We start from the raw sequence: 12,760 nt of genomic DNA on the forward strand, positions 1-12,760 counted from the left end.
CTTCGGAGAAAAAGCGCTTGTCGCTTTAAAGGTTTTCTTAGAAAACACCAGTGTCTTAGATATACATTAAATTTTAGTGTCCACTGAAATACACATGTATAATATAAGTATGTATGCTTCTCAGTTTGTCAAAAGTTTATGGGGTATGTTATGCATGGGTATATTTACGGTGTGTGCATTCGTCCGTGTAACTAAGTTCTTTATCTGTGAAACTGGAATTCTTTATGTGTTCTCAGACGATGCGAAGCACATGTGTTTACATATGCAACTGTTCACACCTACGGGTCCCCGGACTCATGTACAAAACTTTATGACATTACTGAATGGCTTTTCTTTTTGTGATACTTTTAGGCTGCATCTTCTTACAAATTTTGTGGCAGTATTTTTCTTTGCAAAGCGACGACCCGGTACTACCTAAAGGCGCCAGCCTCTCCTATTGCATCGTGTCAATAAAATAAAAATAAAATGTCTATCTGTGAATTTCTATTAATCAAGTGTGGCGAGATTGAAAAAAGAAAGAACATGACAGTGACTCGAAGGGCAAATGCATTCACCAGGTTGTCCATTGTGTGTGTCCTATACTTCGAATACCCTTCCCCACATCCACCGTGCACTCGTCAGGAACTGGCCAAGGAAAGCTCAGAACATCCACAAGAAATTGCCATATAGCTATGATGCGCCGAAATATATACCACGCTGCTACAAAAAAAAAAATATCATATTCACTAACTAAATACTAACACGTTAGTTGTCACTAAAGGCACCACTTTCTTAGTAAGTGAATGTAGTCTGTATAAATGTCTGTAGATGCCTGTCTGCAGATTTGACATTAGCTTTGTTATCTGTAATGTAAACCGTCTTTCTTTTTTTGTTTCTTTTGCATAACATTGTCGCAATTAAATGTGTACTTTCGCATTGTTAAGAGGTTTCTGTAGGTTGCACTACGATTTATGTATATGGCGTCGCGTAGCTGTGCAGCCGCTATTTTGTGGGCGCCTGTGGCTTCGTCAAGCTGTCTATGTCGGCAGCTGTTTTTCCGCTAATCTCCAGCATCATGTATGTGTGATGCGAATAAACACATCATCATCATCATCACCATCAACATCATCATCATCATCATCATCATCATCATCATCAACATTATTATTATTATTATTATTATTATTATTATTATTATTATTATTATTATTATTATTATTATTATTATTATTGAAGGGATAGTACCTCTCTATACCTGAAGAAGCTGATAAATAGCACTAAATGTATATTATGTGTCGACGTCCCCAACCAAGTGCGTACTTTGCACGGCCGCACGCGGTCGCGCTCGCCGTATCTTGAAAGGGATCTGCAGACGGCTCGTACTTTTGTGCGCGCTGTGCATGTTTTTCGCCGCTCTCGCGTTGTAGCCGACAGACAGCACGAAGGTCACTTCGCTCGCTGCTGCTGCCGCGCTTGCTCACACCAGCGCTTTGACAGCGAGTGTCCGCGTTCGTCGAGTGTGATGTGTTCATGTTTGCTTGTGCGCGCTGACACCCTGCTCGTTTATTCAGTTGGTAAATTGCGAATGTTTTCCAAGTTTATACGCCCGATGAAACTACTATCCTTACTTCATATAGATTTCCACTAATTATCAATCGCAATCGATGCTTTGCCTTTCAGGCGAAACTGCACCCTTTCTTTTCTTTTCCTTTTTTTTTTTTTTTGAAAGAGCGTATTCTATAGGCACTCAGCTACAGTACAGCGGCTGTAGTGTCGTGGCGCTTGCTGAAAGCAAGGTCGTCTATAGGTTCCATTCTCGGCTTTGGCAATCGCATTCCGATTACGGAGGAACGCAAAATTAAGACGACCGAGTGCTGAGACCTGGACGCACGTACACATGGCGTTTTAACTGGCAATATACGTGTCCGCGCGCGAAGAGCTTTCCCGCTGATTTTCCCGCTTTATTTGCCTCAGGAGAACGTCGAACCGAAATTGAACGCATTTTTTAAGGCAAAGTGAGGAAAACACAGGGCGTAATGTGTTGGTGTCTGTGTTTTTTTTTTTTTTTGCTAGCCAGCAAGTTTATAATGAGGAGAAAGCGTCCTTGGTGCGTTCAGTAAACGGGCCAATATGGCATGCATGAGCTGATCTCCTCACCCTGACTTGTGGCATGGAAAAAAAGAAATACGAGGAAAAAATAACTGCTCACCTGTACCAGCATTTTGCATATAAGGCGTCATTTCTTTCTCTCTTTAATTACAGACGTGGTAACTTGCGCGTGCGTGGCACTTATTACTAGCGCACCACCATGAATTAAGCTACGTCCTGTGCAACAGTGTTCAAACCAGGCACTTACATCTTAATCGCATTTCTAAGGTAAGCTATACACGTGGACTCGCAAATCTCAAATGTTCGTGATTTCCTTTTTTTTTTTTTCTTTTCTCTGGACAATCTGTAAGATCTTCAGCATCGTTGAAGTGGCGCCCAAGGGTTCAAGGAATCAAGATTTATCCGGAGTAGCTCGCTAAGTTATTCGGTATCCATTCATCGAGTGGGCGCAGCTGTTGAATGCAAAAACCGGAAGTTCGAGTGGTTATTATAGCAGTATACATGACATGCTGCCCGTTCGATGGGTACCACGTACTGTAAGAATAGGCACTGCACTGCAGTGTTGTGTGGGCGCTGCCTTATGAAAAAAAGAGAGATAGAAAGTAATGAAACTTGAAGGCCAACCATCCTACCCCCACAACTTTCCCAATACCCCCCCCCCCCCCCAACCCTCTCTCTCTCCTCTAACCATAATTTCGAGTAATCACCTGGAACGCACTGAGTTCACGCGAAGTTTCTTCCATGCGGTGGCGTAAATTTCAGATGTCCCACGCTCAGCACGGCGGCCTTGGTTCTCAGAACTGGGAACAATGTTGGCTTCGTGAACGCAAAAGAGCACTCAGCCGCACTTGTCTTTTGGCGAGAACAATAGCTGCAGCCGTATACGTACTTTCACCCAGTGTTTCACACGTTTTAATTTAGAGCGTGGAAGCGGCTCGCCGCGAACTCATTTGTCGCGAGAGTGCATCATTAAATCGTATTCCGACCCCCCACCCTCCTACCCCCTTACCAAACTGTATACATCAAGGTTCCTTGCATGGTACCACTGACAACAGCTATACGCGTCACCGCTGGCGTTAGCAATTATTGAGTAGTTGTGTAGGGCTTCTTTCTGCCCGCCCGAGCGTTCGGTATCATCCCCCGTGCACATTGCCACCGCGTGTGCATGCATACCTAAAGGCGACGCTTCGTCGGAGGAAGGTGCGCTGCGTGCATAATACCGTGCAGTGCACGAATCTGCCGGGAGCTCGTCAGAGGGAAGCGTTCTCGCTGGAGCGCGGATTCATTGCGCGAGACAAGGCAACCTTTACCTTGACGTCTGTTCCCAGCGTGCACTGCTGTGAGTCACTTGGTTACTGCCTGCTATGTACTAAGAATAGTTCGGAAAAAAACGTTCCGAGAATTGTTGGTTTATAGCGCTGCAATTCGTGCTCGCGAGCGCGTGTATGCGACGGGTATATATACGATGACACTGCAGTATGTGTGTTGTCCAGACGGCATTCACGGCCGGTGCACGCCGTCTTACGGCGTCTTCTTGACTGAGGCACAGAAATACGCAAGCACACGAAGACCACCTTAATAAGCCACTGCCTATAGACCGTTTCATCGGGCGAGAAGGATAGGGCGCGCGGAGAGCCTTTCCTCCTCTCTGGCTTGGGCGATCCGGCGCGGCGCTGCTTGAAAGTATTGCTGTCGCGTGCTGCGGAACGATTTCGAGATGTTTTAGATCTTACCGCCATGCTCGTTCATATAAGGTCGTCAGGGAAGCCTTTCGGTGCATCGGTAACTACTGTAGGCAGAAATATGTCTCGGGGGCGCAAAAATGTGACGCGCATAATGAGCAGCGGTGTACGCGCATTATCAGTCGCGGTGCGTGTATGTGTTGTTTACTGTATTGCTTATGTCGATTTTAATACAACAAAGAAAACCGTCGTCTCTGTATTACCAGCATTAAATGGTAAATCCGCTCACTGTCTGATGGATTGGCGTAGGGAGTAAAACATAAAACATAGGAGCGCATGCTCGTGCACGGCCAACCTAAGGCAACCACGAAACATCTGAGCGGCAGGCGCTATCAAATATTTGTGATACACTGGCATCGTTCTCACGTATTTCAAGTCTAGTATGCTTAAAATTACCATAGGCCCATGGCGCTGCTCAACACAGCGATGACTGCGGTTGGTGAGCCAGCACGATACATATATAAGCTGTGTGCTTCGGCATTGCCTTTTTGGCCTGTATAGAGCCATAATATATGAAAAGGTTCGCATAAAAAGAATGCGATGGCTATTTTTGAGCGCAAAATTCCCGTAATACGTATGAGTGCGTCGTAGAGAACTGAACGAACACAACCGAAAAAAAAAAATCAGTTATCATCCTCTTTCTCTAAATAGCAAGAGAAAACGGGCTAACGTCGCACAACGTTTATAAATATATAACCGCTTGGACCATGCGCTATATAGAACAAAGATATCTGTAATCCAGCACCTACTACTGCTTAGGACGCTCGCGCAGTTCGTAAACGGTCGCTTTGCTGGACAAGCTTAATTCAGACTCTAAGCTATGCCGCTATTACTAGCCAAAACTATTTTATTCATAGGTGGAAATCTCATCCATCCAACCAAGTAGTCACGCAATATAACCTGCAGCGAACTTGAACGCTTTTCAAAGTACAACAGCACAGCCCCCTCTCTCGCACTTTCCCTTACCCCAATGAGGAGTCGCAGGGTTCTTTCATGGCCGACCGCTCCTCCGTTCTCATTAAAACCTCCACCTAAAATTACGGGGTTTTACGTGCTTACGCGACCCGTAACTTTCGCTGCGCTGCGCGGAGATACGGAACACAGGCGTCGCCGTCTTTGTCGTCGTCTGCCAAGACGGCGCCGCCGTCAGCCGCCCCGCGGCAACAGCTGCGCGCGCGGTCCGGCGCGCCGCCTTTTCTCGTCGGCTTCGCGCTTGTCGTCTGAGCTGGGCATTATTCTCCCGTGCGGACAACAAACGCACACAGCACTCGACCTCCTCCTCTGTGTACGCGGTTCTCGACCGAATAATAGAGCGCGTCTTCCGCAGCCCGCGCTGTGAAAGCCAACGAACAGCCCGCGCCGATCGCTGCGACGTGGACGTCGGCCGCACGATCGTTCGTCCAGCTGCGTTCGAAATTTCGCCCGTATGATTTTTTTTTTTTTTTTTTTTTTTTGCGCAGTAGTCGGAGGTCGATGTGCGCCGCAACGCGCTTTCGAAGGGAGCGCTAAATGAGAAGATGGCGACGACGAGAAGGCGTCCTATAACATAGAATAAAGAACCAACTTTGGCCATAACAAATAGAAGAGAGGGCGCTTGAATGCTCACCTCCTCGCCCTCGCGGGCGAGTGGGAGAGCACGCATAGGCACCACAATCGCAGAACGAAAGACGCCACGACAAAAAGCCAATTTCGCCAGACCCGCGAGGGGAGAAGAAATCAAGAAACGTCGTTCTGAGTACTCGTTTCTTTTTTTTTCTTTTTTTGCTTCTTCTTTAATGCCATCTGGCATGCGTAATACTGACTGCGGAATGTACGTGTATTGTCGCCGATATTTCTCGTAGGTTACGTGTACTATCAGCATAAATGGAAACGCGAACAATCGGACAAAGACTGTGGATTGTCTTGCTGCGTTTCCAGATTCGCTTGCGTATCTAACTGTGGCTTAATTTTGTCTCCAAAACGTACGTATGTCTGTGCTTCATAAGTGCATGAAAAGGGAATCACTGAAAGTCGCACTGCCGTGTATAATTTCGCGCAGCAGGTGTCCCGCTCTTCATTTTTGTTTTCTCGTTCACGTTTCAATTTACGCTTATATATGGTAGATTATATATTCTGTAATTCCCGCTCGGTGCTTTGTACCGAGCGGGAATTCTCCTTCTTATCAAAGGAGAACATTGAGCGTGGTGCCAAAGTTTGATGCACCAAGAACATAAGAAAATTGAGAAAAGATTGCGTTTGCACGGGTGCCGAAGAACGAGACATAAAAACGCGTAAGGCGTGCGACAACTGCGCATCCAGAAGACACACGCGCGCAGACGACACAAACACACGGGCAGGAAAACACATCCGATCGACGCCAGGACATTCGCTCGCACAATGCACCCACCTCTTTTGTTGCGGATGCCGTGTCGTCGTTAACAGAGCTTCCCGACACGCTTGGCCGGACATCGTGCAGAGTCGTCTTTGGTGAGTCTTCCACTTCTTTCTTCGCCGTATCTTGCTAAGATGAGAGCGAGCAGACGACGAAGTGGATGCAAGCACGTCTGGATCGCCTGTACTGTTAACACCTTCGCGTTTTCCTTTTAAAGCGAAGCCTTCTTCTCCTACCTCTCCTGGGTTGGTCGTGACTGGTCGGTGATCGGTTTCTCCCCGAGTAAGAAGTGGGCGTGCCGATCTCGAAGGCAGTGTAATAGCAAACTGGGCCGGTCGTGGAAGCTGACCAATCTGACGGCAGTGTCCTCATATATGTGTGGTTTGTAACACTGATTTATGATGTACGAAAGCGATACAGTCCCGATATTCCTGTTATGCTATCGCATAACAGTCGATGAGATGTGGTATGCGAACGTATATATGTGCTTCTTTGCCTCTTTCTCCTGGCTAAGCGTCGGTGTATCGAAGAATATATAGCGTCGCGGGATGTCTCACAGCTGTGGCTTGGCATTTTTTTTTAAACAAAAAAGCTTCGCTTAAGCATCGTTTCCAAGGTGTGCGGTAAATGCCCGCGTCTTCATTTTTTTTTTCTTTCGCACAGCTGCGATGTATTGGCGATGTTCTCCTGACAAGCATTGTCTGTCGTGAAGGCTAGCGACGCCTCTGGCGAAGGAAGAAGTGCATCTGGAACGTTTCAGACTGAGTTTTCTCTGAGCACCAGTGCGCGTGCTTTGAAAGGGGGTTGGTTCTCTGTATGACTCTGATTCCGTGGTTACGCTGAGAACCCCGCTGAATATACAACAACAATGTCTGCGGAACCAGGACTTCCGCCCTAATCGTGTCTAAGAAGGTACAGAGAAACACTTGTTAAGGCCAACTGCAACAATATGCTGGACCGCGTAAAAGAAGTTCAGATAGTGTATACATATAGAGCTGCCTTCGTACCAAATATTGCGCTTGAAATATGCGAGGATGCGTCACCAAAAGGTCGCCAAAATGTACATTTTAAACACAAAATTGAAAAACGTATCTTTTTTTAAACGCCGCCGTTAACATTTACCGAAAACGGCGCACACCACGCGTAACGATGAGAACTCTGCGTGAACTCCGACATATGGGCGACGCCCGCTGCTAAGGCCAAAGCAGCGTGCTGATAATTTCGGAGGTCATGGTCTGAGGTATGCGGCATGTCCGTTATAACCACCAGGTGCCCGCGTCTATCATCTGCCAGCATGCTATGTACACGAATGCTGTATATAAGAAAATTATATGATGAGCAGCCCCGCAGACTCGCCGAGATCGCTTCCATAGTATGTACTGTGGAAATACTGCTTATTTACAACCATTTATAAGTCACTGTGAAATGTGAAATTTCATTGCAGTAGGCCTTTAGCAACCCACGTATACGTGTGCGATATATATATATATATGCGCGCGCGCGCGCGCGTGTGTGTGTGTTGTTGTTGTTATTGTTATTCTTAAAAATGTGTAGAGGTTTCCATCATGGAGACGCCGAGCTATCGATAATTTCCACACACGGCCCAATCTGCCAATGACACTACATCAGGTCGCCGTTTTCGTGAAGATGTGAAATTGCAGCGCAGCTGGCCTTTAACAACGTAGACGTGTGCGATGTCTCTTTGTTACCGATGTATAGTGGTTTACATTATGGAGACACGTACCGCGAGCCATCGATACCTGCCAAGCAGGGCTCAATCTGCCCATTGCACTACATAAAGTCGTCATTCTTTGTGAAAATGTGAAACTTCATTGCAGTCGGCCTTTAAAGACGTAGACGTACGCCATATATTTTTTCTTATCGATCTATAGAGGCTGCCATTCTGGAGACACCGAGCTATGCATGCATACCTGCCACGTGAAGCCCGATCGGCTATATACTCCACTGCCTGAGGTCGCCATTTTTTGTTAAATGCTGTGCACCGCATACTAAGTGCAATCGAAACTCGATATAACGAAGTCGCAATCATAGTAGGAATGTTCTTTATATCCTGTATTCGCCGTGAAGACAGAAACTATATACAGGGTACTTTTTTTTTCCTTTAGCTGCACCAAATTTTTAAAAATTGCCTGTGGCAGATAGCACAGTTCTTATCCTTGATCTAAATTACTCGATAATGCGGCCATTACTTCATACTGAAATCAAAATTCTTAATTAAATAATTAACATAATTACGGTAATTAACTTGCTGATTATTACAATTACGACCACCATTTTAATCTACGAGTTATAGGCGGTGAGTGCGCAAGGCGTATTCACTTGGAACGAATTCTCAGGACTGCACCAGTTCTGAGATATTAATTTTCAAGGTGTGCGACGAAATGCATGGGCATTCCAATCACTTTCTTTTTTTAAATAAAACGCTGTTTTATTCATTGAAGCACAATCTTTATGTAGAAACTTGCGCAGTCGGGAGAATTCGTTCCAAGTGAATACGCCTTGCGACAAAAGTTAATTAACGTGATTATGTTAATTCTTTATTAAGTATTTTGATTTCTCGTAGCAGTAATGGCCGCCTGATCGAGTAATTTAGATCAAGGATTAGAGATTTTCTATCTGCCACAGGCAATTACTAAAAATTTGGTGCAGCCTAAAAAAAAAAAGGAAAGCACCATGTGTATAGACGGCGTACGAACACACACACTCACAAAAAAAAAAAAATCTATTATATTGTGCTTCAACGGTCTCAAAAAGTGCATTTGTGGGTCACGTTTACAAACTTATTTAAGACCTTAACGTATAATTTCTTAGATATATATGCAGTCTGTAAATTGCTTTGCTGAAACGTGTAACGTGTCGAGCCCCGCATTTTTGTTTATAACATTGAAGTATATGTGGCACTAAGATATTAAAATTTGGTCGACCAAACATTATAGGTCATTTTGCTATATCCGATAATTTGTTACACCGGTGTTCGTTACATCGATATTAATGCATGGCGCGCCAGTAGCAATATCCGATCAGTCGGAACAGGAGTGGGAACGCAAAATTTGTGGGAAATGTTAGCCACGCCCAGTCGCCTCACTCTGTCGCCGTCCCCGCTGCAAAGCTTGGTAATGGCTACAACAGCGTGACTAAGCGAATGACTAGGGGAAAAAAGAAGGGGGGGAGGGATGGGATGGGGTTCCACCACATCGGCGCTCCCTACAAATGAAGTTCAGTGCAAGAAAACGAACAACGCGTAAACAATAAAGAATAATATGTGTCACCTAGTCCGAACACCCCGTCAGCATCACAAAGACTTCATCATCATCATCATCATCATCATCATCATCATATCATCATCATCATCATCATCATCATCATCATCATCATCATCTTTTATGTCCACGCAAAATTCAATCAAATCTGCATAATACTGTCCAGTTGTGTTTCGTGGTTTTCTGACGTGTCCGTGGACGGAACGCACGCGGTACGCTTCGGGTTGCGTGCAGCAAGGTGATCTGCATAACTATACAGCAGTGACTGATGTTTATGCGCGCGCTGATGTCTCATCGCGCAGTCGTGCAGTGACGTGTCGACGGCGAATAGCGTACTGAATTCACACCGCACCTTCTGTGGCGTTTTATTTTTCGCCGACTATATATATATGCGTGCGCTATAAGCTGCATCTCTAAGTTTCATCTCTTGTTTATGAGACTGTATAAGAAACCGGAAGGAAGGAAACTACAGCAGGCCGTGCTGTGATTGTTGGTCTCGACGTTGCTGACACTTGAATAGAGATGCAAAAGTTCCATAAATTTTTAATAGCTCGAAAAAAGAAAAAAAAACTGGAACAATTTTTGGTGTTCATTTACTATTTTTATTTTTTATTATATTCTTTTAGAAAGAAATGAAAATAAACCATAGGTTTTACGCTGTCCAATAGAAATATTAGTAGCAGGGCGATTCTGCACGCTATACAGATAAACAATGTGAACACAATATATTTCGTTCCCTCGGCTATAGAAATGCAAGATCGAGCGGAATGTGCCTGCAGCCAACGTGACATCAAAACATAAATTTTCGACAAACACGGCGTAAATGTTTCAAACCACAAACACGTAAAGCAAAGGCTGGCACACTACACCTGTAGCCATCCGGTCTCGGATTCACGGCTTTTGTTCGCGGACTTGTTGCGCAGAAAGGGGACCATTTAGTCCCCTTTCTGCACGGGCGGGGACGCGTGCTGGTTTTACCGTTGCGTAGGTCGTACACTTCGAAGATCCTGCCATGTCCGAAAGACGGTACGCATCCCGTGCATTACTGCGATTTCCCGAGTCTAATATAAACACTTCTCATCCCCGATCCACTGCCACCGCACCCCCCTCCCCCTCCCCCTCCCCCAACCTCCATCCGCAACGCACCCTCAAAGACCAAGGTGACTGAGCTGCGTAGATTCGAAGGAAATAAAACAACATCACGAAAGCGCTTCAGCAATAAATATTGTTTAATTGTAGATAGAGACTCCAATATATAGAACAGTCCGAAATCGCTTAAAACGCAGGAAAGAAGAAAGAAAGAAAAGAAACGCATAGCTATATAGGTTGCGTAATGAAATGCTCTCCATCACCTGCATTCCTCGACCGTCGCTCACTCGTGGGCGCCGCCGTGGCGTACCGCGTCGTGTCACCGATCGGCCTGTCGCTATCGCTAATTGCTCTCGTCGTTCCGTGCAACTGCTGCGTGGAGCGTGTGCCCGGGCACTTCCGAAAAAACACTTCGCCTCGACGTCCGCTCGAGCGTGCAAGCACCTGAGCACAAACAAAGAGGACGCCTTCGTTCGCCAGCTGGAGAATGGCTCACGCGGTGGAGAGGAAGTCGTACCTGGGGCTGTATATGCAACAACAAACGACGTGACGTCAGAAAGGAAAGCTTTCTTTTGCGATCGTTTAAAGGGCGGTGTCCTATATATGCGTTCGGAGCCATAACCGGCGTGTCCGAAAGGCGCGGTGTCGTAGGAGAAAACTTGCCGATGGCGATTATAGCCGTTCACACGTACACAGCTATGTGAACACCGCACCGAAACCCGCCTTCATGTATACATGCACGTGACCAACGCGACCGCTGAATGCGCTGCCTCCGACATCGGCGTAGTTTTCATCGCGCCATCTCCGTTATTAGCCCAGTTCGTGGAAATAGCGCCGAAACCATCGAGAATGTTTTGCTATAGCATCTGTACGTCATGTTGTGAAGAACAAATAAAATGAATGAATGGATGAATGAATGAATTAAAATCTGGAATAAAGCGCCAACAGGCAAGGAACGTAGAAAAAGCAGACGGACACTGCTGCTACTCGCAACTATCAAGTATTTAATAATAATAATAATAATAATAATAATAATAATAATAATAATAATAATAATAATAATAATAATAATAATAATAATAATAATAATAATAATAATAATAATAAATCGTATACATATATCGTCGGAACGGAGGTACAACCAGGTATGTGCCGACAGAGCATGCATGTATATATAAAGGGTTACTCATTCTAAAGAAAAGGGAGGTTACGCAGATCTAGTGCACATCTTGGAGTCCGTGCGAAGCGGAGCTTTCGTCAACTGTTCAGTTAAATGCTACAAAAGTGTTCATCCTCTGCAACGCGTTTTGCAGCATAGCAATTAATACGCATATACCTGCCCGACAAATCGGCAAGGCGGGAGACTATGTACGTGACCAACGCGACCGCTGAACACGCTGCCTCCGAGATCAGCCCACTTTTCATCGCGCCACCTCCGTTATCAGCCCAGTTTAGGGCCTGTTCGCTCGAGCCGCCCATCGCCGCAAGCCGCACGCGTGCGGTCGCGCGAAAAATTGCGCATGTCTAACACTTCTGCACAAATTTCGGTTTACAATGTGCACGGTTTACACTGTGTACACAGTGTAAACGGAAATTTGTGCACAAGTGTTCGACAGGTGCCATTTTTCGCGCAACCGCACGCGTGCGGAGCGGCTTGCGGTGATGGGCGGCTCGAGCGTAAACAGGCCCTTATAATATTGCACGCTATCTTCAGGACGTATACCCACTTACTCGGCAGGAAGACGACCGTGCACAGACTCCGAACCCGGCCCGCACAAGGAAAAACAAAAAGAATGTTTTGTTGTAATTAATTAATTATGCCTTTGAAGGCGTACATGTGTTTGCTCTAGTCACGGCTATTGGTGGCGTGTGCCGACGCCCGATTTAATGGCTTCAGCCTTTAAATCGGGCGCCTTTAAATCGCCTTCCATCCATCCATCCATCCATCCATCCATCCATCCATCCATCCATCCATTCATCCATCCATACATCCATCCATGAGGATACTTAAGCACAGTTTGTGTTTCGCTGCGTCATTTGAGTAAAGAAAAGAGCCGGCTTCGGGCACATTTGTAGGGCTAGTGCAGATGGCCATGGTCTATACACATAAGCCTATTCGTTACGTGAGTGCTGTTCTGTCTGTGTGCGTGGTCTACTCGGAATGACACGCGGACACGCCGATTAACCCC

At 45.8% G+C, this 12,760-nt stretch overlaps 1 long non-coding RNA gene across 2 annotated transcripts in view; it reads right to left on the bottom strand.

Moving 5' to 3' along the window:
• The window catches only part of LOC140216137 (uncharacterized), a 96,469-nt gene extending 85,044 nt beyond the window's left edge, over positions 1-11,425 (bottom strand). Inside the window, exon 1 of one of the 2 annotated variants that reach the window (XR_011892814.1) lies at positions 10,835-11,425. This is a non-coding gene — a long non-coding RNA (uncharacterized lncRNA). Of the gene's footprint in view, positions 1-6,216; positions 7,164-10,834 lie in introns of those variants that run through there. The other variant, XR_011892815.1, reaches the window with a different exon arrangement.
• Positions 11,426-12,760: the final 1,335 nt, after the last annotated feature.

The sequence above is a fragment of the Dermacentor andersoni genome, chromosome 2 (genome assembly GCF_023375885.2).
Source record: "Dermacentor andersoni chromosome 2, qqDerAnde1_hic_scaffold, whole genome shotgun sequence".
NCBI lineage: Eukaryota > Metazoa > Arthropoda > Arachnida > Ixodida > Ixodidae > Dermacentor > Dermacentor andersoni.